Here is a 27,088-nt window from a genome sequence, read left to right on the forward strand (position 1 = left end):
AGGTTACTGCCCCGAGCCATTGCGTGTGTGAAGGTGGACCAGGGAGGAGCCAGCGTTGTAAGATGCAGCGGACAGCAAGGAGCATACAGAGGCCAGCCAGCTTTTTGGAATCTCGACCCAAGTCCGCAAAGTCATGGAAAAGACATAACATGGGGACGGGGTGATCACACAGTCCAGAATAGCAGCCATAGTGGCACATACCTCCTCCCAGTAGTGCAGCAGTTTAGGACAGGACCAGAGCATGTGTATATATGTGGCGCTGTCGGTTCCGCACCTGGGACAACTGGGGCAATGGTCCTTCGACATGTGGTGTAATCGAATTGGAGTGAGATGGTATCTGTGCAGGACTTTGAACTGGATCAATTTAAATCTGGAGTTAAAGGACACATTGTGAGTGCGTATGCACATGTGGTTCCAGCGTTCATCGGTCATGCCATTTGTATTTCAGTTTGTCGAAAGGGGGGATCGTTCTGGTTTGCAACAGGGCGTATAGTCTGGACACCTTTCTCCTGAAGTAGTCAAAGTTACATCACTCTGCTACAACTGAGTCATAGGGAGGTATCGTGGGGAAGTCAGGGTATCGGACTTTGAGAACTTTTTGGAGGGACGAGTATTGGAGCCACACGGACGGTTTCTGTCTAAGGGCAGGCGGGAGATCAGGCCACTCGAAGTTACCATTTTTGAAGGTGTCATCGGTGTATGATGGATGGTGGTAAGCATGGGACCCCTGGGAGGAAGTTCCATAAAGGCAAATCGCTGTAGAATGGGTGGGGCACATTTAATAGTTTCCATATTTTAGAAAGGGCAAGAGAAGTGATAACTACAGGGTCCAGTGACTCTAACAAGGTCGTCACAGGAGAAAGAATCAATGAACGAACATCTTGATCACTGACTGCCATCTTCTCTAGCCTAACATTGGGGAGGGGGATCCTGTGGGTTAAACCAGTAAGAGGCAAACTGAGCCTGCGCCACCAGCCAGTATTTAAGGAAATCCGGGGCATTGAATCCCCCACCCTCCATAGGGGTGGCCAAAGTTGCAAGTTTTAATCGGACTGCCCCAGAGTGCCACAGAAAATTATTAATTGTTCGAGTTAACGCTTGAAAGAAGACATCTCCTGGCCATAGGGGTAGGTTGATAAACGCATGTAATAGTTGGGGGAGTATGACCATCTTTAGGATCCCGATCCGGACAGCCAAGGAAATTGGAAGTCTGGTCCAGCTGGAGGCCTTTTCAGTGAGTTTCGTAAGGTACTTCTCATAGTTCTCCTCAAACAATGTCTCAGGGCGACGAGTCACTTCTATGCCTAGGAAAGTAAAGTTTGACTGGGACCAAGTGAACCCCATAAGGTCTGGAGTGGGACGCGGGAACAGGGTAGATTTGCAACAGTTCACCTTGAGCCCAGAGATGCGCCCAAAGTGAACAACATCCTCCAGTGTCGGGGCAAGGTTGATAGAGGGGGATCGGATATAGAGCAGGGCGTCATCGGCATAGAAGGAGATGATATCCGCTTAGCCCGCTGTACGTAGCCCTCTCTGTGCGTGGCATTGGTGCATCCTGTCAGCAAACGGCTCCATAGGTATGGCAAAGATTAGGGAAGAAAAGGGGCAGCCCTGCCTTGCCCCTCTGGCGACTCGGAATAGGGATGAGCCTCTGTCCTCGGTGCGGACTCTGGCCACCGGAACGGAGTAATCGAACCCAAGAACGAAACCTGGGTCAGAATTTACATTTTTCGAGGACTCGCCATAGGTACCTTTATGACACAGAGTCGAAAGCTTTTTGCATATCCAGTGTAGCTGCTGCTGCCTGCACATTCGGGCTAATTCTAGTAATAAAACTGAATAGTCGCCTCAGGTTCAGGGAGGTGGAACGTCCTGGAATAAATCCTGCTTGATCGGGGTGAATGATATGTGGCATGAAGAGGGCTAAACGTGAGGCTAGCAACTTGGCAAAGATTTTTACGTCGCAATTAATTAGTGATAGGGGAAGGTATGAGCCGCATTGGGTAGGGGGCTTGCCAGGTTTGTGAAGGACCGCTATTATAGCTTCCGAAGGGAAGGAGGGAGCCTGCCTACTTCGCAGGCCTCATCCCACAGGGTCCTCAGGTGTGGAATTAGGAGCTGCTTAAAGCGTTTATAGAATTCTAATGGGAGGCCGTCCGAGCCCGGGGACTTGCCAGATGACAGTGAGTTGATGGCCTCTGAGAGTTCCTCTGTAGTGAACGGCCTCTCGAGGGAGCCATTAGTCTCATGAGAGAGGACCGAGAGGGGTAGACTGTCCAGGAAGGCGTCAATCTCAGCTATAGGAGTACTCTCTTCTTCTGAGTAAAGGGCCTCATAAAAGGCCAGGAACTCGATGTTAATATCCTGAGGGAGTGTGGCTAGAGTGCCGTCGGCTCTCTCGATAGCAGGGATGTTGGGGGAACCAAACTCACGATGGATGAGTCTGGCTAAAATTCGGCCTGGTCGCTCGCCCTTCCCGTATTTTCTCGCAAGCTGAGGGTTGTCGAGAAATTCATCTCACGTTCCGCATGGGCTCGTAGTGTATCGAGTTCTGCACCCAAGGACGCTAGGATCTCGGGGGATTGAAGAAGAGCATATTGAGACTCAAGAGCAGTCAGGGTTGACTCGTTTTTTCGGAATATCACTTCGGATCACTCTGAGAATACCACTTTCCTTAGAGATGGCGATACCCCTAATGTAAGCTTTAAACGTCTCCCACAGGGTGGACTGTGTAGGAACTGAGTTAGTATTGATTTCAAAGAAGTCTTCAATAGCCGTTTCTAGTTCTGAGGCAAAGGCTGTGTCGAGTAAGGAATGTGGTTTCATTTTCCACCCCCGAGTTCTTTCATAGTCTGAGCCCCAGAAGAGAGAGAGAGTTACAGGGGAGTGGTCGGAAAGGGTTCTTGGAAGGATCGACACCTGTGAGACGTTTCTAATCAGTATGTCAGATATCAGCCACCAGTCGATTCTAGAGTGTGAGTCGTGGACTGAGGAGTAGAAAGAGTATGTCCGAGACTCAGGGTATAGCAGACGCCATGCGTCTACGATGGCCAGCCGGGGTAGGGATGACAGAATGGTGTATGCTGCTCTGGAGAATTGGCGGGGTCTGGAGTCCGACCTGTCCAGGACTACATCTAGTATTGTGTTGAAGTCACCCCCCCCCCACAGTATCGGTACCATAGGGAAGCTGGCTAATAGAGAGGCTAAGTGAAGGTAAAATTCGGGGTCATTTACATTGGGACCATAGACGTTCATAACACCAGTTCTTTATTTTGTAGTACACCATGGAGTAATACATATCTACCCAGTGGGTCTGTCTTTGAGGATTTACAAGTTAATTTGAGGCTTCTATGGATCAGGGTCATGACCCAGCGGCTCTGGGTAGAATAGTTGGTATAATATCTATGGGGACCCCACCCCTTGGCACATTTTTCACAATGTTCAGCACATGCATGCATTTCTTGAAGAAATAGGATTTTTACCCCATGGCGCTCAGCGTGTGGTTGTAGCTGCTGCATTTCTTATAATTACCCAGCCTCCGCACATTCCAGCTCATGAACATTACATTATCATCCCCATTTAGGAGCACTGGATAAACTTTGGATTTCAGCGGGTTGGCAAACAAGCGCCAGAGGTCCAGGATGGGGATGCAGGTCCCCTCTTAGTGTGTGACCAACCTGGCATTGTCTTGCGCTCTGCCCTCTTTGTGAACATCAAGCCTTTTTTACCATAACACCTGTCCCAACCCCCCCCCCATACACATCCCTCCCCCAATCAGAGGGATGACAACCCCATAACCAAAAACCAGATCCAAACCAATGGCATCAACGCATGGGGGCCTGTGTGCTGGCCTAGCGGCGATGCTCTGGGCTGTGGGCATGATAAGGATTGACAAGATGCATTGGAAAGATTAACATGAAGATTACATTAAGTAATATGACGGGGAGATCAAAACATCATAAGATCGGAGTATCTGTATGCGTTCAGATGACAGATGATCTCCTACACCCATGGGTCAGGGTACACCCCTCATGAAGGTGTCCAGACATGTAACAAACGGCAACCGAGTGATGCAGCCATGAGAAGTTAACCAGGGAAGTGCTTGTCTATGAATTTGGAGGCTTCCTCCGGAATCGTGAAAAAGAAAACCTGGTTGGAGTGTTCAATTCGCAGGTTGGCTGGATATAGCATGTAGTATTGGACCTGCAGGTCACGTAATCTTTTCTTAACTGCCAGGAAAGTTTTGCGTTCCTGCTGAACCGCAACTGAGAAGAACAAGTTACTTACCAACTTAACATTCTTTCGACTGGATGTTCCTCCCACGTATTCCTCATCTTATGATAATCGTATCCTGCTAGCTTCGCTGCTTCGGAAAAAAGAATTTCGGCAGAGGGTGCTGTGCACGAGGTTGTGGCGTTGTCACGCCCCACCTTCATCCACATGTTCCATGAACACATCTCATAATCCAGCTCCCACTATCTCCACCAAAATACATGTCAGGACACACTCTCCCCTGCAGGCCTGCCGGCAAGGAATGGGACAAGGTCAGCGACGCCGGTTCTTGCCATCTCAGCGTTGGTTTCCATTCCGGCGTTGGCAGTTGCCATGGAGACACGCCACGGGCATTCTACAACGTCTCCATTGCCGGCACCTGAGAGCTCCTCCTTCAGCACGTTCGATCACGTGACGGATGGAGAGTCACGTGATCATTAGTCAGCATTCAAAAGGGACGCGCTGACTGCCCTCCAGCGCTTCACAGCTGATCCTGTTGGGAGCATTACAGACTACGGATTCAGATTACTACCAATGACCTCGGATTGATCTTGGACTCTGATTTTGGCTTCTTCCTTCATGGTACCTTTGTTTGGAACTATTTTCTACTGGATTCGACCACATTTCCGTCCCTGGATTGCTATTTGGATTGCCCTTTTGTTATGAACTATGTTCTTGGATTACGCACTTTTCAACTGATTGACTTATGTTTTCTGGCTTCTACGAAAGGTGGTGGTTTCATTCATACTAAGTGCCTTACCAACCTGTCATCTGGTTGCCACCCTTGCCGGCTGCCTCCGACAAACATCTTTACACCATTATTAAGTCCCGACCAACTCCTAAGGGTAAGCCCTATTGTAGACTTATTACATATTCATATACAAGTCTGGGGTTCTGTGTTTATGACCTAACTTCGTGTTTGCCTTACAGTGGTCATAGGGGGCATCTTCCGGCATTCCTGGTTCCGGCTGACGAAAAACCACCACCTGTGGCCTCAAGGACCGCTCGGGCAGTAATTTCTTGTTTGCTTGAGTGGTATTTGGGGACGGAGGTTTCATCGGCTACACGACCATCAAGTCTTGACAGGCGTCAATGTCCCTCAACGGGCTCCGTACAGTGTCGATGTCACCATCAGTATAAATAGCTTGTGCTATGCCCGTTGGCTTCAGTTCTATTTTTTCGAGGAAATATTTGAGGAAAACCTGGCGTGCCTCATGACTGATAAGACTCTTCGTGAGAGGAAAGTGTAAGAAATGCAAACTGTGCTGCGGGGTAGGATGGGAGCGGCGATGAGGAGTAAGTGGTCGAAAGAACGTTACAGTTGGTAAGTAACTTGTTCTTCAAATGGATTGTGTCCTCCCACGTATTCCTCATTTTATGATAGACTCCCATAGCAGTGGTAATTTTGGAGGTGGGAGTACTAGTTATTGTTCTCATGGGCTAAATGAAGTACCGCCTTGGCAAATAAACCCTCATTAGAGGAAGAAGCATATAAGCAATAATACTTGATGAAGGTATGCATTGAAGCCCATGTTAGAGCTGAACAAATATCTGCTGCAGGGACTCTGCCGCAGAAGTAGCCATTCCCCTAGTAGAGTGGGATCGCAACCCATCCGGTGGGTCTTTTCCTGCCAATCTGTAGCATTCAATTATAGCTAGAATGATCCAGAGGGATATGGTCTGTTTTATCACCGCTAATCCCAATTTATGGTCAGTATAACCTACAAAATGTTGGTCATCCTGACATAATTTTGACATTCTTGAAATGTAAAAACAGAGCCCTTTTAGGGTCCAGTCTATGTAATCTCTCCTCTTCTTTGCCCAAATGAGGAGGAGGAGGATAGAATGTTGGTAATTGTATTTTTTGTGACAAATGGAAGTCAGAAACGACCTTTGGTAAGAAAGATGGTTTAACTTTAAGAACTACTTTGTCCTTGTAAAACGTAGTATACGGGGGTTTACATAAGAGAGCCTGTAGTTCACTAACCCTGCGGGCTGATGTTAAGGCTACAAGAAGGACAGTCTTCAATGTTAGAAGCCTCAAGGGACATGAGTGCAGAGGCTCAAAAGGTATACAAGTTAGAAACTTAAGTACTAGATTTAAATCCCAAGTTGTGACATGAACAGGTACTGGAGGGTATATGTTAGTAAGCCTTTCAGGAATTGAATTATCAAATGGAATTTTGAAGTAAGATACCTCTTCTGAGGAGCGCTTGAAAATGGACAGCGCAGCTAGATATCCTTTAATTGTTCCGATCTGGAGCCCCAGATTGGCTAGATGTAATAGGAAGGAAAGCACCATTGGGGTGTCACATTGAAAAGGATCCTCATCTCTATCTTTGCACCAGTTACTGAACTTGTTCCAATGACATCGGTACAAAGATTTTGTTGCTGGCCTTCTGGCCGAAAGCAAAATCTCCATTACATAATCCGGAAGATCCCAATCCTTGTATCTCAACCCCACAGAAGCCATGTGTGATGGTTGAGTGCTTTGACCACTGGAGGGAGAACCCGACCTTCCTCTTGAGAGAGAAGATCCTCTCTTTGCGGAAGACGTATCGGAGCAGATGGACATGTCCAGAAGGTCCGGGTACCACGTCCTCCTGGCCCAATCCGGGGCAATTAGGATCATGGTTTTCCTGAACTTTCTCAACCTCGTGATTACTTGAGGAATCACGGGGACTGGAGGAAATGCGTACATAAGTGGAAACTTCCAGTCTACCACAAATGCGTCTCCTAGAGCTCCTCTCGGAGGAAATTCCCTTGAGCAGTACTGTTTGCACTTACGGTTGCCCGCAGTCGCAAACAGATCCAGTTGAGGGGTACCCACACTGAAGATCTCTAGAAGGACTTCCTGAGCTAGCTCCCACTCGTGGGGGACAGCGCTCTACCTGCTCAGAGCATCTGCCGTCGTGTTCTGCTCTGCGGCTAGGTGAACTGCTGACAAAGAGATTCCTTCTCGTATTGCCCAGAACCAGAGCTGCATTGCTTCTCTGCACAGTGGTAGTGACCCTACGCCTCCTCTCTTGTTGAGGTAGTACATGGCCACCGTATTTTCCGTCATTATCAGGACATTCTTTCCCTGTACAGAGGGCAGGAAGGCCTTCAGTGATAGTCTGATTGCCCTCAGCTCCAATAGGTTGATGTGTAGTTGGGACTCCGATGGAGACCAAACACCGCTGATTGTCAGATTGCTAGTATGGGCTCCCCACCGCGTGAGTGAGGCGTCCGTCACTACTGTTATCTCCGGCCATGGTTACCAAAAAGATTCTTCCTTGTTGGATGTTGTCGTTGCAAGCCCACCATAGTAGATCCTGAGCAACTGCGCTCGGGACTTTCAGAAGATCTGACATACTCCCTGAGAACTGAGACCACTGAGTTCTGAGGGCCCATTGAAGGGATCTCATCCTCAGTCGATCCTCTGGCACCAGAAAAATGCAGGATGCCATGAGGCCGAGCAACCTCAGTAAATCGAAGGCCGGCAGATACTGGACATTCTGGAACTTTGTTACCATCTTGTTACACTCACCTGGTCTCCGCGGGGACGTTGGGGCGCGGTTGGAGCCCTCCCTGGAACTGGCTCGCATGGATCAGCTCTCTCCCCTAGCCTCTGCGTTATGGAGGATCCAGGATACTGGTTCTGCTCCTGAGAGGGAATGAGAGACAGTGAAAATGGCGTGGTGACGCCGGGATTCCCCTCAACCCTTTCGTGCCAGAAGGTTGTGAGCAAGAGTTTGCCATGCAGGCTCACCTGTTTTGATTGAAAGATGAGCTCTCCGTCCTGCTTTCTTCCAGCAGGGGCGCTGTAGATAGACCTAGTTGCGTCACTGGTCCTTGGCGTGAAGGTCCAGACCGGCCGTGACCGTTCCGTTGTGAAGGTAAGTTTTGTAACTATGATTATTGTTCATATTAGTTGTGTTGATCTTCCCCCAAGATTATTGTCCGTAACCAAATATTGTCCTTTCTCTCTCCCTTAGGTATGAAGATGACCCAGGAACGTGTGATGACAAAGTATACTCCGGAGGAGCTACCAGAGGTACCTGAAGCTCGCTGCTTAGAGGATGAAAGTCGGTGCTTAATGGGCGGTTTCTGAACTCCAACAGGCGGCCGCAGATGAAGATCCCTGAGGATGGTGTGCGTCAGGAGAAGATCCCGTGTTGATGGAAGTTCGGGACTGGTAAGGATGCCGGGCGGCACTTTCGAGGGGCTGCAGAAGGGGGAAGCGATAGCAGTGCTGTATTTGTAATTGTATACTAATTGACCTTTTCACAATTGACCTCGGGAGAACTGGCCTCGGAAGAATTTACCTAATTTAGAAGGTCAATTAGGACATATATGTGGGGGGAAACAACCCACAGCCCGCCACCCAATTCAAAAACCCCCGCAATCCCCCACCCAATCCCCTTATATTATTTTTTATCCAAAACCAACCCAATACATATATAAAATAACTAAAATAATATAAAGGTCAATTGTGCAGAAGGTCAATTAGGACCACTATAATTAGGTCAATTGTGCAAAAGGTGAATTTGGGTAATACCGTGCTTCCAGCGATGGTGCGGCTGACCCAGGTAAGAGGCGCGCGTAGTTGCAGAAGTGAAGCGATAGCAGCGCTTCCAGCGATGGTGCGGCTGACCCAGGTAAGATGCGCGCGTAGTTGCAGAAGTGAAGCAATGGCGTGGCTGACTCAGGTAAGATGCTGGAGGGTTCCAGAGTCGGAGGATACACGTGCTGAAACAGGTAAGGTCTTCTGAACGGCGGTAAGCGTTACGCTGCTCTAGCAGACTAACGCGATGCACCAGCATGTGGGTGATACCGGTTTATATAGCCTGGCCCCAGGCACTCCCTTTAGGCCCCACCCTGAGACCCCACATTGCCACTCCTCCTGCCTTCTGCACGTGCCTTCCATGCATTGCTAAGGTCCCGCCCTGGCCAGATGCACGTGCCTTCAACAGTCTGTGTGCAAAGCACACTTTATAATGAGCTTGGTGCCAAAGGCGCCAAGACTGGGTCCATTGGGACCCTGCAGGATGTGAAGTGACTGGCCAATGACCAGTGGCCATGACACATCTGCAGAATGTGGAGAGCTCTCACCTCGGGAGGTGAGACTTTGCCCGAGGAAGTATCCAAAACTGCTCCGATAAACTGGAGCTTTTGGGATGGTATCATGTGAGACTTCTTGAAATTTAGTGAGAAGCCCAGTTTGTGAAGGAAGTGACAGGTGATCGACAGATGTTCCTGAGCTTGTTCAGGAGAATGTGCTCTGATCAATCGTCCAGGTAGGGGTAGACGTCCATCCCCGCTCTCCTGAGACTCGCTACCACAACTGCCATTAGCTTGGTGAAAACCCTTGGGGGGGAGGTCAGCCTGAATGGCAGAACTCTAAACTGAAAGTGAGAACCTCCAACTGCGAACCTCAGGTACTTTCTGTGCTTGGGATGGATTGGCACATGAAAGTAAGCATCCTGAAGGTCTAATGATACCAACGAGTCTTGGAGTTGGAGAGCCTGAAGGATCTGAGAAACGGTTACCATCTTGAACTTGTCCTTCCCGAAGAACTTGTTCAAGTTTCTTAGGTCCAAGATGGGTCTCAATCCTCCGTCCTTCTTTGGAATGAGAAAGTAGGGGGGAGTAGCAACCCTTGTTCCTCTCCGCTACAGGTACCTGTTCTATTGCACCTTTCTCTTGTAGGGTTAAAATTTCCTGCAACAGGAGCGAGTCTGGAATTTTGACAGAGTTGGTTCCCGGTGGATGGTCTTGAGGCCTTTTTAGAAAGGGAAGGCAGAAACCTTGAGCTACTGTCTCCAGTGCCCAAGCATCTGAAATAATGCACCGCCATTCTTTCAGATGCTGAGAGATACTGCCTTCCACCAGGGTTTTGTGTGATAAGGCCTTAGAGTGATTTGGAGGCGGCTGCAGGAGCGGCTGAGGGCAAAGATGCCGTTCCTGAGGTTGGCTTTGCAATCTTTCCTCGTCCACCACAAGCAACATTTCTCTTGCCTCTTTGAAAGGCCACAGGGTATGGGTGACCCTGGCCAGAGTACAGGTGACATTAGGTGACTTTAGAGCCATGCTACCTGAAGTAAAAACTTTACGGGCCCAAGTATCTACCTTCTTATCCTCTCAATCCAGAGTGTTAGATGGATAAGCAGTCTTTCTTGAGGTTGTTGCAGCTTGAATAACCAGACTTTCTGGAGTGGGATGCCTGTTTAAATACTCAGGATCAGAACTAGAAGTTCTATACTTCTTAGGAAAATGATGTTGTCAGGAGCTTCCCAGTTCTTTTCTACTGTTCTCTGAAGTGTCGTATGGAAGGGGAGAATTGGATCCTTCTGGGGGCCCCGATCAGGTATGTCAGTCATATCATCCTGATCAAAAGTGGGTGAGGCTCTACCCCAGCCCATGTATTCCACCACTCTATTCATTAAACTCCTGTACCCTGACCCTGCATGTTCTGCAGGGTCAGGTTTTGCAAACTCCAGCTCAGGTGACGTTATCAATGCCACTAGCAGAGTGAAGGGTGTCACACAGGTCTCTCATTTTCGATTCTGGATCGATTCATTCTTCTGGGACCTCTCTGGTACCATATTGTACTCCAAAAGAGAAACCTCATCTTCAGAGCCACTTAATTCAAATATAGACTTAAAGAAGTCTGATTTTGGTAAAAGAGTAAATCTCCTGTCTTGTTCCTAAGTTTTTGTCGAAGGAATCGAAGGAACCTTAGATGGTATCGAAGGAGTCTTCGAGGACACCAATGAGGTCTTCGACAAAGGCGTCAAAGACGCTTTTGGCTTCGATGTCGAAGCCGTCGGCGCCGATGGCGTTGACAAAGTCGCGGATGTTTTCAACGACTTTTGTTTTTTATATGGTGTCGGGGAAACACTCGATTCTCGAGGAATCTTCGACGTCTTGGCGTTGACTCGAGTTTTACGAGTTTCACCCATACTACTGGGTTTAACCACAGTAGTTCCTGACTTCCCAGTGTCGTCCGATGGAGCGACCGGGGTCTGGCTCTTTTGAGGCTTCTTTGAGGGGGTTGAGGCCGCATTTTCAAAGACCTACATCATCTTCCTTCTAAAACCTTCCCATTTTCTTGGGGAATCCGACTTAGTCGGGCATCGTATCAATTCGGTAGATGTATCGGATGATGGAAAGGGAGATCTATGTCTTCTTTTAACTTTTTTTTAAAAGAGGAAGATGAAGAGCGTCTCGATCTACTACGAGATCGGGATCTCTTAGAGTGTCTACGACGATCTGATTCTTTCGAATCGCTCAATCTTTTATGTCTTTTAGATAAGGCCTTCGAGGAGGCCTTAGAAGCTTCCCACCCCACCGCCAGTTTACCTTTCCTCTCACGAAGGGCCTTCTCCATCATGGACTGACAGGAGCCACAGTCGCCGGTTCAATGGTCTGAACCTATGCACCCGAGACAAATGCGGTGAGGATCTGTGATTGACATCTTCGATCCGCAGTCAATACATTTTTTGAACCACGTCTTGGGAGTAGAAGGGGTGGAAGAAGACAACATTTTCAGAAGAAAATTTTGAAGCGCGCCGTTCTCGAGAGTGAAGCAATCGGAAAAACGGAACTGAAGCCAACGGGCGCAGCATGAGCTTTTTATACTGATGGCGACGTTGACACGGTACGGAACCCATCAAGGGTCATCAACACCACGACCTCGTGCACAGCGCCCTCTGGCGAATTCTTTTTTTCCGAAGCAGCGAAGCTGGCAGGATACGATTATCATAAGATGAGGAATACGTGGGAGGACACAATCCATTCGAAATCAGGATAAAGGTGGATCCTAGAGGACCCTAGCAAAAGCTCTCCTTTGGCTCTCGCAGCCCTGAGAAGGGCGCCTCGATCTCGAAAGTTCAGAACCCTAGCTATGATGGGGCGCGGGGGTGTGCCAGGTACGGTGTTTGCTGATGAAGCTTGATGGGCTCTTTCTATTGCGAACTGTGGCGAGAGCCTGGGTGAGTCAAGCAGTAAGAGTAGGGTGCGCTCTAAGTAGTCTTCCGTAGGTTCTTTGATGCTATCCTCAGGGACCCCAATTATGCGGAGGTTATTGTGCCTGGAGTGAGACTCAAGGTCTTTATTCTTTTTGGTTACCTCCAGCACCCGCCTAGACAACGAGGAAACCTCCGCCCGGAGAGCGCCCACGTCATCCTCCGTGACGCCAACTTTCATCTCAATTTCAGCTACTCGGTTTTCTCAATGTGTGCTTTAATCGAGGATATGGAGCCATTCATGTCATCTAACTTGGAGTGGAGAGTGGTGAACCCTTCACGGATATATTCCATCCTTTTCTGTGAGTCTATGGAGTCTGGAGGAGTCGAGGTAGTGGGTGCGGGGTATGGCTCCTCCTCTGTTTGTCTAGACGGCTTCTTAGTGAACATATTGATGGAGCTCTGTTTTTTTCCCCCCTGAGCTTTTTTTCATGGTGGGATTTGGTCGCAGGCCTGCAGGCTCGGGGTACTAGTCTGTGAGGAGAGCGTGCAGAAGAAGAGGGGGGACCTCTGGCAGTGGGCATGAGGATGAGCGGGATGCACGCAAAGGGCTGCACCAGGCCTGGTTGGCCTGTAGGATCTTGGTCCCTTAGCAATGGGTAGGAGCCCAGAGTCAGCAGCGGCGGACCCGGTCAACAGTCCGAGTCACCAGGTCATGGAGTGCATATGGAGGTGAACTGGGGCCCAGAAGCGTGAATGAGTAGACTCGACCAGTCCCACGATGGTCAGGGCCAGGGTGCGGGGACCAGGAGGGCTGAAGCAAGTTGTGGAAACACTATGGTCCTAGGGCTTTATGGACTAGGGTGTGTCGATGAACGCGCCCCAGAGCAACAGTGGGGCGTCATGTAATCAAGATGGGATGGGGGTCGTTGGTTGGTTGAGGCCACAGAGGCTGGGCAGAGTACAGTCAACGCAACCCAGATTGCTGATAGGCAGATGTTCACAGTATGCGCTGGAAGGGCCCGCCAGCGAGCGTCCCCCTGGGTGCAGGGCGACTGGATAATGTATGTAGTTTAAGTCGCAGGTCTACTGTCCACTCCACCCTGCACACTGCACCCTGGTGGTCACTGTGTCACGAAACATAAGGCAGGAGAACTGCAGTTGAATGAGGGCGAACAACGCTCCAGGGGTCAAGGGCTCCCAATCCCAGTTACCACTAGAGCCACTTATAATAGGATTAATGTTGAGAGACAGGCTCCCCCACTGGGTAGAAATTCGAGTTAGAGTGAGGTTGCATATACTTTGTGGCTGCTCAAGTGGGTTGTGTTCCCCCACGTATCATAGGCATTGAGATGGACACTGATGGCTATACCCAGATACCGAGTGCCGTGCTGTGATGCCCCTGTTGCTTGAGTCACTGCTGTGTAAAGCCCATGGAGCCCGGGCCCCCGCCCAGCTGCAGCAGATTTGTTGATTGCAGGAGGCCAGGGAAGGCCACAGCCCCCACCGTATGATGGGGCCAACTGTGGGGCAGAGCAGGGCGCCGCCAGGCACACTGCGTCCCCAGGGGGGAAAGAAGGGGGCCGACCCCGGAGGGAGCGCAGCGTCAATGCCTAGTTCAAAGCCCCCCACCCAGACCCAGGGACTCACCATTGGCTCAAGACTCTGCATGCTCAGGTCACAGAGGAGGCCCCCCACCGGGTGCGGAGGAGCTCAGTAATCGCTCTGTTCAGCAGGCGCAGCAGAGCCGACCCACTCAATGCCGGCTAATCAGGTATCCCAGTGGCCCGCGTCCCGCTCCAACGGGCCGCGGAAACCGGGAAGGAAAGTTTGTTGAGCCACGGCTGCAGCAACACAAAGGGAGGTGCTCCTCTCCCCCAATCTGCAGAACTCAGGCAAGGCACAAGCCATGAGCCCCGAGGCGGGCGGGCAGTGGGCCCCTCTCCCAAAACAAGCACGTATCTCTGGCCTCCACTGCTGCTTTCCTGGAATTGGCGGCCGGGTCAGGCCGTCGCAGACCAACGGCCTGCCCACAGAAACCCAAAACTCTGGAACGGGGCAGGCTCCCCATGCCGATTTCAGATGAAGGATGGAGCAGGTGCCCAGGCGCAGAATTCCAATGTCACTTTGTCGGATAGGCACGGACCAACGCCGGATAATTCATGTTAGACACCACACAGCACAGAGCTCTCCTTTAAGCGGCCATCTTCGCCGAGCGCAACAGCGCCCCCCAAATACTTGGCACATTTTTAAATAATACATTATAGAAATCTGAGTCATCAACATTAGGCCCATATACATTTATCAGTACTCCAAATTCCCCAACTTCCCATGAACAATAACAAACCTGCCACAGTCGTCACACATGGTTTCAAAGTGGTTGAATGGTAATGACCAGTGCACCAAAGTCCTGACCCCACACGCTCTAGTAGAGTAGGATGTGTAATAGCATAAGTCACCCCACCCAGGGGCTACCCTGCGTGCTTGATAGTCCAGCAGGTGGGTTTCTTTGAGGAACTGCGAGTCTAGAAAAAAAAGGCCCTTCCGTCGCATAAACGGTATATTATGTTGGCCTAAAACCAAACGCATCACCTAGTTCTCATCACCAGTATAGAATCATCAGTATAACCATATAGCGTCCATTTTTGATGGGGTAGAATTCGCCATTTTGGTAATTTTTGCTTTTCTTGCTTCTGTTCAAACTGCTTTGCTATAAGTGAATTCTATTTTGTTCCTGCTCATGCATAGAGCAAGGCCACACGTTACATGTTGAAACGCAGCCCCGACAACCCAGACAGCAATGCCCCGATCTCCTCCCTCACAAGTCCTTGGAAGTAAGCAACACAGCATTTAATCACTACGCAGGTGCCAACTAGTCTCGCTGGAGCGGCAGAAACTGTAGAAATGAACAGTTAATGGCTGAATTATACTCTCTTCTGCGCCCCCCTTCATTGAGCCCCTGTAGATCGAGCTGACCTGTAGCCCACGAATAGAAACTTGAAGATAGTGAGGCCCTGGAATGTGTCTCTCCCCTGCACGCAGCTTGCTTGTAAGAACAAAAGCATTATGTTCCCTAAAACAAAGAATAGTGTCTGCATCTGTGCAAATTGCAAACTGTTGCTGAATAAATGTCTGAACGGTGTCATTTTCGTCATAATTGTCAATCATCAAACCATTGCAAAGAAAGATACATTATGGGTGGTTTTGAATGTGTCACTACTGATAATAAGAGGATCATTTTGTATATATGTAACTGATGTAGAATGCTTGCTCTCTTGCGTCCCACGAGGTCTGGGTGGCGCACGTTGCGGGACGTGAGACCCAGTCGGCCGACTGAGACTATTTGCTTTGCAATAAACCCTAGATTTTGGGAATTGAAACTTGTAACTGGCGTGTTTGTTTGTGTGTGGTGATTGTGCCTTGTTTCCATATGTGAGGGTCCCCTAGGGGCCCCATCGGAACAAAAGCTTAACTCCTAGCCTATTAACATATGAGAATGCCCTTCGCACCTTCTTTGGGGTCCCCAACCCCTGCAGGCTCCAGCTTAGCAGCTTCATGTGTCCTAAATAATTTCCAACCATGATCTCTTAAGTATTTCGCACTATATACTTTCGTCCAGCAACCCACCGTGACCACTCTGCGTTGTATTGTATTCTCCTTGTGCATTTTTGGGTCATAACATTTACAATTCCACCCCCTTCCCCCAAAATCCCCAATCCCCACCCACATAGTACCCCAAACTTTGACTATGCATGCCCTGGCCCTACCCCCCCACCCCCAACCTCCCAACCCTAACTAGTGTATGAACTCGCATTGGAGGCAACCGTTACCGCTACAAGTGGAGTCCCACGCAAACAACAAAATTTCTCCTTGGCACATACTAAAGAAGAGAACAAGCGTTACCATCAACCCATCATGTTTGCATCATCACGGATAAGAAAACTGCTACGGCTCCATTTCAAGCCACTGTAGCTACTCGTCCCGCAGGGAGCGGAACATTGGCCTCCAAAAAGGATGTAGCCTCCTCAGTGCATGTAAAGAAATAGGTCTTATTATTAAACTGCAGGCACAGCCGGGCAGGGTAAAGCATAGACTAGGGTATTCCGCATTCTCTAAGGAGTTTTTTTAACACCAACAAGTCTTTCCTGCTGCACCGCTCAAGTATAGTCTGGAAAGATGCGGACCACACTGGAACCCATCTTCAGCTCTTGTTTCTCTCGTGTGGCCTTCTGTATCAAGTCTCTGTAGTTCATTAGGTGAGCTATTTTGGCCCATTAATGCTCTATGTGCGTGTTCCACTATAAACAGCTGGGACCACCCGGGGGTCGCCCAGCAATTCCTTCAATAACTCCTCCACTGCAGTCCCCATTGCATCTTTCAGGGAGTTCTCCGGCACACCTATAATGCGGACATTATTCCGCCTCAACCTCACCTCTAAATCTTCACACATGCCCTTGACATTGCCCATATCCTTTGCGAGGGACGTCACATTCCCCTGCAATGCTGTGATGGCGTCCTCCGCTGTACTGATCCATGTTTCTGCTTCGGTTATCCTCAGAGTCGCCTTTTCGAGTTGAGCACGTATGGTTGTAACATTGACGGTTATGCCATCCACTTGTCGTTAATGGAGTGGAAACCTTGCTGCATTAAGGACATGCCCCCCCCCCTCCCTGGAGCTCTATGGGTGGCGACACCCCCTCCGCTTGTGCCAGATTGCTTGTGCCTTTTTCAGCCATTTCCACAACATTCGGGGTAGGTTTTGCGAACTTATCCATAGAGCCACCTTTCTTAGGTCCAGCCTCCTTATGCATGATATGCCACAGCGCAGCCGTCAGGCCCATTCCTCAATGTGCAAGCACACTGATCCCTAGTTGTAGCGCAAGATAATCCACTGCTTTATTCTTGCTTAGGCATCTAGCAAACAAGAGAAGAGCATCAATCAACTAGTAGAGTTACGACGCAACGTGTCATCAGCAGCACCAGCACAACATCAGTTACACATGACAAAGCATGCAGCACGGCGGCCGCTCCATAAATTGCCAGCTGAACCTGTGAGCACAATGGTCCTTGAGTTATGGCGGCCCGGCGTCTCTGTATATTCTCATTAATCAAACCACGGGCATCCCCCGCAGCTCTGAATGCCAATGAAGTTAACCAGCCAGTGAGGGGGGCCCGCCGCGCTCCTGCAACCTCCGCAACGCCGCCCCTGTGCCCCCCCTTAGCCAGTCACTCCCCAGACATGGGCAGTGCCCTCCTCCATCCCTCCCGGGGCCTAAACGTCAACAGGGGGCCGCAAGGAAGGCAGCAGTGATGGGGCAGCCCCCGGAACGGCCGGCTGATCACAGTCCCGGCTCCACCACCAGGCTCTTTGGGGTGCAGCCGTCAATGCGGGCTTTCCAGCAATCGCCTCCCTGTATCGTGACCAGGTGGGTCCACCAGCTGCACAGAGGCCTCACCCCAACCAGCCAGAGCCACCTGGGTTCGCCACAGTTCGTTATCTAATTTTGCTGCTTCAATGATTGCTCGCCCTTCGGTGGATATCAGGTTTTCAGTCAAAGATGCCGCATTTCAAGCACAGTGTCTCACGGGGTATCTTCACTCCAAGTGGAGCTCATGCCTAAGCTGCCTTCTTGGCAAACCCGCAACAGTGCCCCTCCCATCTGCAGAATGTCTTGAGTCCTCATCTGGGGTGGCAAGGCATTTCCCAAGGATGTGTCTAGGACAGCCCTGATGAATTGGAGCCTTTGAGATGATATCATGTGGGACTTCTTGAAGTTGAGGGAGAAGCCCAGTCTGTGGAGTAAGTGACAGGTGGAGCGGAGATGTTCCAGGGCCAATTCGGGAGAACGGGCCCTGATCAGCCAATCCTCCAGGTAGGGGGTGATGTGAATCCCCCCTCTCCTGAGACTCGCTGCCACCACTGCCATCAACTTGGTGAAAACCCTCCGGGCGAAGGTCAGCCCAAATGGCAGAACTCGAAAATGATAATGAGAACTGCCAACAGCGAACCTCGGGTACCTTCTGTGCTTGTAATAGATTGGCACATGAAAATAAGACTTTTAGGTCCAAGGCAGGTCTCAATCCTCCGTCCTTCTTGGGGATTAGAAAGTATGGGGAGTACCAACCCTTGTTCCTCTCCACTACAGGTACTAGTTCTATAGCACCTTTCTCTAGCAGGGTCAATATTTCCTGCATAAGGAGTGGATCTGGAACTCTGAAAGAGCTGTTCCCCGGTGGATGATCCTGAGGCCTTTTTAGAAAGGGGAGGCAGTAACTACTACTATTTACTACTATTTACAATGCCCATGCCCATGCATCTGAAGTAATACCCTTCCATTCTTTGAAATGCTCTGAGACTCTGCCTCCCACCGGGGTCTTGTGGAATAAGACCTCAGAGAGGTTTTGAGGTGGCTGATGCAGTGGTTGCAGTGGTTGATGGTAAAGTAGCCCCTGCCTGGGTGGTTTTAGCACCTCTTCCTCGTCCACCACGGGGGAATCTTCTCTGATCTCTTTGATTCGACAGTCCTCTCCCTCTTCCAACTGAGGAGTAATGACGAAAGGACCTGCCCCTCCAAGCTGTACCAGTGGGGCGAGTTTGTGGCTGTCTGATTGCAGCACCATGGCATTTGGCTGCTGCTTTGGAGGTCTGCAGCTTCTCCAGGCTCTCATCAGCCTTGCTGCCAAATAAATGTGTGCCGTCAAAGGAATGTTAAGAAGTTTAGATTGCACATCTGGAGCAAAACCAGACTTTTTCAACCAGGCAAATCTGTGCATTTTCAGTGCTAGCCGCCATAGCTCTGCTGATACCGTCAGCAGAGACAAGACCACTCTGGAGGGATTTGCACATTGCATCTTTGCCATCCTTGACAATGCTTAATAAACCGTCTTGTTTTTCACCTTCAGGGATATGTTCAGCTGCCATCGTTATGCAATCCTTTAGGGTGAAATTGAATTTGGCCAGTGCAGATGTGGCATTTGCCGATGGAAGGGCCATACTCCCGCAGAGAAAACCTTTCTAGCCAAAGCATCATAACACTTGTCATCTCTGTCCGGGGGGCATAGCTGGGTATGCATTTTGTATGGATGTAGAAGTGGCAGCCTGAACTACCAAACGTTTGGGGGTTGAATGCTTAGTCAGATAATTGGGGTCACTGCTCAACGCTCTGTACTTGCTTGTCAGTTTTTTGTTCACTGCTGGAATTAATTCCGTCATCTCCCAGTTGGCATTAACTCGCCTTTGTAGGGCTACATGGAAAGGAAGAATAAGTCCTCCTGGGGTTCCTTATCTAAAATATCAGTCAGGTCGTCCAACTAAAAATGTGGTGCAGGCCTACTCCATCCCAGATATTCTACGACCCTAGAAATCAGTTGCCTGTATGATCCATCGGCATGGTCTGAGGGATCTGGTCTGCCATACTCTATTTCAGGGGAAGTGTCTAACCCACTCGCAGTTTGCAGGGATTCATGTAGGTTTTTTTTTTTCTTGAGTCCTCTGAAATTAAGGCCTTGAGAACATCTTGTGTCCCATAATGTAACCCAAAAGGACGTGATTCATCCGAACATGGCTCATCATCCTCATAAATTGAGGAGAGAGATTTTAAAAAGTTTTTTCCTAGGCAGTGGGGTGAAAGTTTTCTCAACATCATTCGATGGTTTTGTTATATGCATCAACAATGGCGTTGAAGCCTTCAACGTTGTTGAAGGCTTCAACAGCTGTGGCGGTGAGGATTTTTTAGAGACCAGCGTGGAGTCTTTAATCTGTTCGAGGGAACCTCTGAGGGCTCCCGAGGAGTTTTCTCCTGGATAACCGACCCGAGGGCACACATGTTTTGTCCTTAGTCTTCTTTTTGTCCTGTTTGTCGACATTGGCATGGCTCTTATCTTTCTTTGAGGGGGTTGAGGCTGCATTCTCGAATACTTTAAGCATTGTAAGTCTGAACCTCTCCCACTCAGCCGTTGAGGCCAATTTTGTCGGACAAGATATCCGGTCTGGGGAGGAACTCGACGACGAAGATGGAGATCTGTGGTACCTTTTCTTCGACTGCAGTGAGGATGACGAGTGGTGTGCGTCACTGCATGATCGGGACCTTTTAGCTTTCTTCCGACGAAAAGAGTCGTCTCGGAGGATCGCTTTTTTGACAGGGTTGTTGAAGGGAATTTATGAGACCTACCTGCAGCTAACTTCCCTCTATGCTCTTTCAGGTCATTCGCTGTCATCGATAGGCAGGACCTACACTCCGATCCTAAGCACTACAGACACACCCTATGGACGTCCGTAAGGGAAATTTTCCCCCCACAGTCTTGACTTTTTTTGGAACCTCAATCTCGGAGTCGATAATGCCGATGACGATGCCATTCTTACTTAATATGAAAGGTTTCTTGTCAAGGAACCGAAGTGTGGCGATCTTCTGAAGCAATAGCTATCGCGGGAAAACAGAACTGAAGCAAACTGTAGGAGGCCCTCAACGGTCATCAAACTGGAAAAAGTTTCTGAAGGAGCTGAAGCTGGATATGGAGATAGCATAAGATGAGGAATACGTGGGAGGAACAACCAGTCGAAACACATTTTGCATTTTATTGTCATACTCGGTGAAACAGTTTAATTGTGTGTAGCATTGCTATAGGGGAATTTCGCACTTTTAGTCTTCAGGAACGCAACCCTCCAGTATAGGATTTCCTGTATGTCAGACTGGGGAATTAATTTTACATATGGATATTGACTAAATGGTCTAGGACCCCACTAACCTTGAATCCCCTGCCATCTCTCTTTAAAGACTGTTTTGCAATTGGGCCAGATGTCTGACCCTTTACATTTTCCAGAGTGTTTGCTTCTTTGAGTAGCATCTTTCTATATCTGGGACGATTGGCATTATTCAGGCTATTAACATTAAGTATGTGTCATGCTCCAAGGGATTGCCATCTCGGATAAATCCAAATCAAACAGGGAGGTTGTCCAGTGCCATGTTTCGCCATGTAACTTCGAGTGGATGTTAAGGTGGTCTCCTGAAGTTTAAGCTCTGCTTCTTAAAAGAGAGGGTCTAATCATCATGCAATACTACCACTTTGGAGACTGTGTAGTAACTGCAATATCAAATGTAATGGATTATTTGGCAGTATTTAAAGAAGGACTTCTCTGTAGGTTCAATTTTTGTTTCAATTTGTCAGAGTGGATTGGGACTTTTTCTTGCATCTCTGATCAAGCTGCCTGGCTTAGAATACACCAGTAGTCTAGACCTCATCTAGGAGTTCCTCCACCAAATTTAGATTGCACCACAGGGCCAGACATCCTTCAACCGGCTCCAGATATCTGCAACCTACGAGTGTCTCGCCTCCCAGACAATTTAAGTCACTGTTGTACGATCTTATCAGCCTTATTCGTTCACTAATGCTCAACAGCAGTATAGCATTGAGAGGGAATGGGACAATGAATCCCTCTTCTTCTCCCCCCCCCCTCAGAGTTCATAGTATTCGAATATGTAGCACAACCGCGCTGCCCTACAGTACAATGTCCGGGGGATATAGGCTCTAAATCCCTTAGGTTTACACAGCATTGTTCTGGCTTTCCTGCTGTCCCAATACATTTGACCACTGATGTGTCTAGTTCCTAAGTATTTTCTACATTAGTTATGTCAATTTTTATTTTGACATATGAGAGAGTTCAGTCCAGCCTCAGCCCAATCCCTTGCTCCGATCACTCAGTAAAGTAATGTTCAGTGGTCTTGTACTGCTCAACTTCTGCTAGTTGTGTGGCCTCCTATCCTTTATGATCTCAGCTTCATTCTGTTCAATTTATAAACATACACTTTCCCTAAGGGTCTGATGCATATGGCCAGAGATAAAGAAGAGAAGAAAACCCAAACAATACCCACTTCCCCAGCCCTACAGATAAGGGGTTTATCGGCCACTTTCACTGACTCCAAATGGGCAAATATTCCCCAAAAATAAAAATAGGGAGTAAAAAAGTTCCCAACAAAAAATGGGAAACAGACACATATGACCTTGTGCCTCTGCTTTCACTCACACAGCCCCAGAGATTTGTTTGGACCAGCAGTGCACATAGTACCACAGGAAGAAACTGCTATTATTACTTCATGATCGGAAGAAGTAAACATCCATCTTTTAATCTGTATGCATAACTAGGTGCAAAGAAATAATGATTACGAAACCATTTCCGTTTCCCAGTTAAAACATTTTTGCTCGCTTATAAAATACTCCCATTGGGAATTGGACTTAAATTTGCCACCCTAAAAAATCATTTTACTCTCAACTTTAAAAAATAGGGAGTAAAATACTCCCACTTCAAAATCTTATCTGGAGCACTGCACTTCTCTACCCTCATTATTTGCAGGACATACGTCAATTTCTGCCAAATGTTCTATAGCCAAAACAAAAAAGGAAGAGGGCATTTCAGGATGGAGGATCCTTAAAGAATTCTGTTGATCCCAAAATCAGGAGAATGGTTCTCATATATAGTCCACAGATTCCTTCTATCCTGTAGAGGGGATGCCCACATATTTCTGGGCAGTAAATAGGAAAATGCACTTTACCTGTCAAAGGCTTTCTTAGCATCAGGAGACTATAGTGGTAGTGCAGATACAGTCTATCAACAACTTAATTTCTAGAAGACTGTTTATAGGACGTTGCCTCGCGAGCCATAGAGGAACATGGCTCCTAGAGTGCCTCTGATTCCTATGGGGACTTCAGATCCACAAAAGGACTTACTTATACCGGGCACTTCAAATCTAGATGTGACAAGAGTCTCTTGAAGGCCAGCAAAGCTAAGGGATCAAGATTAACCTCACCACTCGCAACCTCCTCAGTGTTTGCTCCACATGCAGTGAGCTGCAGTGATGGGGTAGAGCAAATCCCGGACCTCAAAGTCTTCCTGACCGGAGGGGCTTGATTGCTGTTGCACTTGGCTGGGGAGATACTGGCTGTGCTTGCCTCACTCTTGCCTCTGGTGTTGATTGATCCGTAAACACTAAGGTGAGCGCTACATCGGGACGCCGCTGGATAACCTGGGCGGGCATTTTCCCAATCACGCTGAAGTGACAACCAGAATCGGGATAACGGCCTGCTTGTCTGCCCACCTAGGCTTGTGGTTCTCTGGGACATGTCCTGGATTACTGAAAACACAGGGGCTTGCTGTGCTGTCCTCTCTCTGGCATTGATTGGATCTAGGGGAGCTGAATACAACTCTTTGCAAGCTGGATTCTTAGGCTGCTAACAACATCTCCCTGCCCATGTTCCAGAGGACTCCAATTTCGCCTTGCGCCTGAACTTGCTGGTAGGGGCCCGCAGAGAGTGTTCATATTTGTTATAGGTCTGTTATAGGTCTAAACGAGTCACAGAGTGTTGGGCCTTTCTTGGGTTTCAAGATCAAGATGGCAGACGATTCTTCCATAGTGTGGGTTTTCCTGCCAGTAGTGAGGAATGTGTTAATCAGTTTAGCCATCTGCAGGATCAAGAGGGCCTGAAATGTTTCATAGAATTGTGATGTAAATCCATCCAGGCCAGGGGTTGGATCCTTGAGCAGCTTAATGGCTTTTCAGTCCTCTTCCTCCTAAATTGGGTTATCCAGTTCCAGCATTGCATCTGGTTATAAGCGAGTAAATTGGTAGAGATCATTTATTGATTGCAGTTGAACCGCCTGGTTCAGGGAGTGTCTAGACATCAAGAAAGCGTAATATTTTTGGAGTAAGATTTTGCTATACTCATCAGTGCATTGTTCCCGTGTCGTATTGCAGCCCCATGATACTGTTGCAGGTTTTAAGCTTAACCAGCTTGTATGCTAGGATCCTATTCACCTTATTTCCCCATGTGTAATAAAACTGTTTGGTTCTAAGGATATCCTGGGACATTCCCCCTGCTAAGTCGGCCTCAAGTGTGCCCCTAGTGATCCTCAGTCTTCATGTTGCTTTCAGTGAGCCACAATTTGTCTGCTCAAATTCACGCAAACCTGTTCCTCCAATTGTACTATGAATAGAGCACAGGTTTTGGAGTATGTCGCCAAGCGGCTGATTTCCTCTGTAACGGCTGGTTTCATAGCATCCCAAACTAGACTAATATTATGTTTATCTTTCAGATTATCTTTAAAGTACTTACATATGACTAGCGCAATCTCTCATCTCATGGCCATGTGCCACAGAATTGGGGTATTAACCTCCATTCCAACTTGTGTTGGGGTACATTGGGTGATACTGACCGCTTCAATCTGATCGGGGCATTGTCCAACAGGACACTGGGTTCAATGTAGGTGGCTGGGGCATATGAAATTTGAGATGAAGGGACTAACAGCAGATTTATCCTGGAGAATCCCTAGCAAACAAAAGCGCATTTTTGTAGTCAACTCATGAGGACGGAAGCGTTTTATCCACCACTGCGTTGGGGTCCGAATTAAAGTCCCCCACTTCCCCACCCCCTCCGATTATCACCTATCCCCCAGAGTCAATGCAGCCACCTTGAGGAGGACGGTCACCAGGAAGCGGTCTTGCTGGTTGTTAGCACCATAAAGGGAGAAAAGTGTGAATTTATGACCCAGTAAATGACCCTTAACGTCCAGGAATCTTCCTTGAGGTTCCCGCAGGATCTTTGATTTCTCTAAGGGAATGTTGCAAGCGACTAAAATTGCAATACCTATTTTCTTTTCCTTCCCGAACATGAAGAAACGATGTGGGAACTTCCTGTGGCAGAGTCAATGCTCATCAGCTACTTTCAGGTGCTTCTCTTGTAGGAAAACCACATAAGCATATAGCGTGCACTTTATGCATAATTAATTTCCTTTTCATTGGGGACTTTACGCCTTGGATTTTCCATGTGGTCATACGAAGTGAGAGAGTCTGGTTCATGTCAAGGGTGCATTGTCATTCTAGTTTGAAAACATGGAATTTTTAGAATCCCGAATTCCCTTCCTCCCTCCCCACATTCAAACTTAAGAACACACATGTATTAATTCAGCAAGAATAAGTATCTGAGGAACTACCAAAAATATTAGGGACAAGACCCTTCTAATAACTATCCCATTAACCACCAATTTGAGAAGCACCACCTTATATTTTATATCAGAACTAATCGGCCAACAGGATTGCAGAGCCGCATACCTCCATAGCAGATTAATATCCCATCTCCACCTGAGAGAATATGACAAATGACATTTCAAGCTCATGATTGGTCCCTCTTGTCTTGGTTGAAGTCCTTGGGTCTGCAAATCTTCCCAACCCTCGATCAAGGACCAACAAGGAAAGTACTTTTTGGAGGAGGAAGATTCAGAGGTTTGACTGATGTGGAGTCTCCCAATTCATCTAGCATTAGGAGCTGTTCGGCTTCCTTTATTGATCTGATCACCCCATAGTGTCCCTTAATAATAAATAGGGCGCGGTCGGGGATCCACACCTGTATGGAATTCGCCTCTCCCAGAGCCATTCCGTCATGGGCTTAAGTGGCTACCTCTAAGCGCTGATGCAGCAAGATCCTGGTAGAGGGATATCTTTGCATCCCTGAACAGATCTCTGTTAACTTTCTGGATTCAGTCATTCTATGATCCTTGATTGCTTACAAGTGAACACTTGTGAGTACATCTGGGGAGACGCCCTGATGCAGTAGATCGGGTGGGTCTGGTGCATCCTGCCCTCTTCAATAGTGGCGTCATCAGGGAGGTTGAGTAGGAAGCGGAGTAGGTCTTTGACGAACTCCAGAAGGTCTGCCTCTGCAACTTTTGGTGGTATGCTCCTTATGCAGATATTATTTTCGCCGGGAACAGTTCTCAGCATCTTCTTGTTTAGCCTCCAAAGATTTTTACAGCGCCTCAAATACCTCTATATGATGTGATCATTCTCATTCTCATAGGACTGCTCACAGAGCATAGTCTCCACCTCCTCCAGGCGTTTCTCGGACTCGTTTTCCCATTTATCCAGGTTGGCAATCTTCTGTGACATCTCAGCAATGCTACTTTGTATTTCCTCTTGATTTCCAAAGGTAAAGGCTGAAGATTCCTTTTGGTCACCAACATTGCCATGTCAGCCAGGGCAGGATCCACTGAATGGATCAATTGCGATGATTGATTCAGCTTTTCTAGTTTTCTCTATGCATGCAGCATTGTCACTATGTTAGAGCTTTTGCCTCCCTCTGCCTCTTTGGTCATAATGATAATTCACCTAACCATGAGGTTCCAATTCAGCCATGAAAGGAGGGCTCCCCAGGGCCGCTCAGAACTCTGGAGCACCAAGAGTGAACAGGCAGCAGCTCAGTAAGGTTAAGGATGTCCATCTATCTGTTAAGACTGATTTTCTATACTCTGACCTGGTGGACAGATGTATAGAAGGCCAACCTATACGCTGGGAAGCTGTAGCCAAACCAGTTTAGGTAGCAGTGACAGGCGCTCTAGGCTAAGTTCTTCACAGGTGGTGAGCGTGTTAAGGCTCCACAATGAGGTCACACAATAGAAGTCACAGATTGCACTTAAACAGGATGTATACAAATACAGTTATTTATGGCCACAACACACTATAGAAAAATGACTACTAGCAGGTAGATTTATCATACAACACTATCAAACTAAATACATATATACATTCACTTTGTTATAGGGCATAATACACATCAGAAACTCCTGCAAAGGAAAGATTAGAATAGTATTATGCACAAAAAGCTCCACAGAGATGATCCCTAACTAAAATTGTCCAGCCCTAAGTTGTCAGGGGCCTTTTGCCCAATAGTTCAGGTTAAAGTTCCACAGAAGTTAGGAGGCAGGTAAAAATGCAGGTAGGGTCTCTGGGGTCCAGTGAAGGGTTCTTAGGGTTCAAGTTAGACTAATGCCCAAAAGTAGCCCAACAGTCAGATGTCTTGCGCAAGCAAGCACTGGCAAAGCC

At 48.2% G+C, this 27,088-nt stretch overlaps 1 protein-coding gene across 1 annotated transcript in view; it reads right to left on the minus strand.

The window, feature by feature from the left end:
• LONP2 (lon peptidase 2, peroxisomal) overlaps nt 1–27,088 on the minus strand; it is a 1,695,025-nt gene that overhangs the window by 1,328,531 nt on the left and 339,406 nt on the right. The window lies entirely within an intron of this gene.

The sequence above is a fragment of the Ambystoma mexicanum genome, chromosome 1p (assembly GCF_040938575.1).
Source record: "Ambystoma mexicanum isolate Mex_15411 chromosome 1p, UKY_AmexF1_1, whole genome shotgun sequence".
Classification (NCBI taxonomy): Eukaryota; Metazoa; Chordata; class Amphibia; order Caudata; family Ambystomatidae; genus Ambystoma; species Ambystoma mexicanum.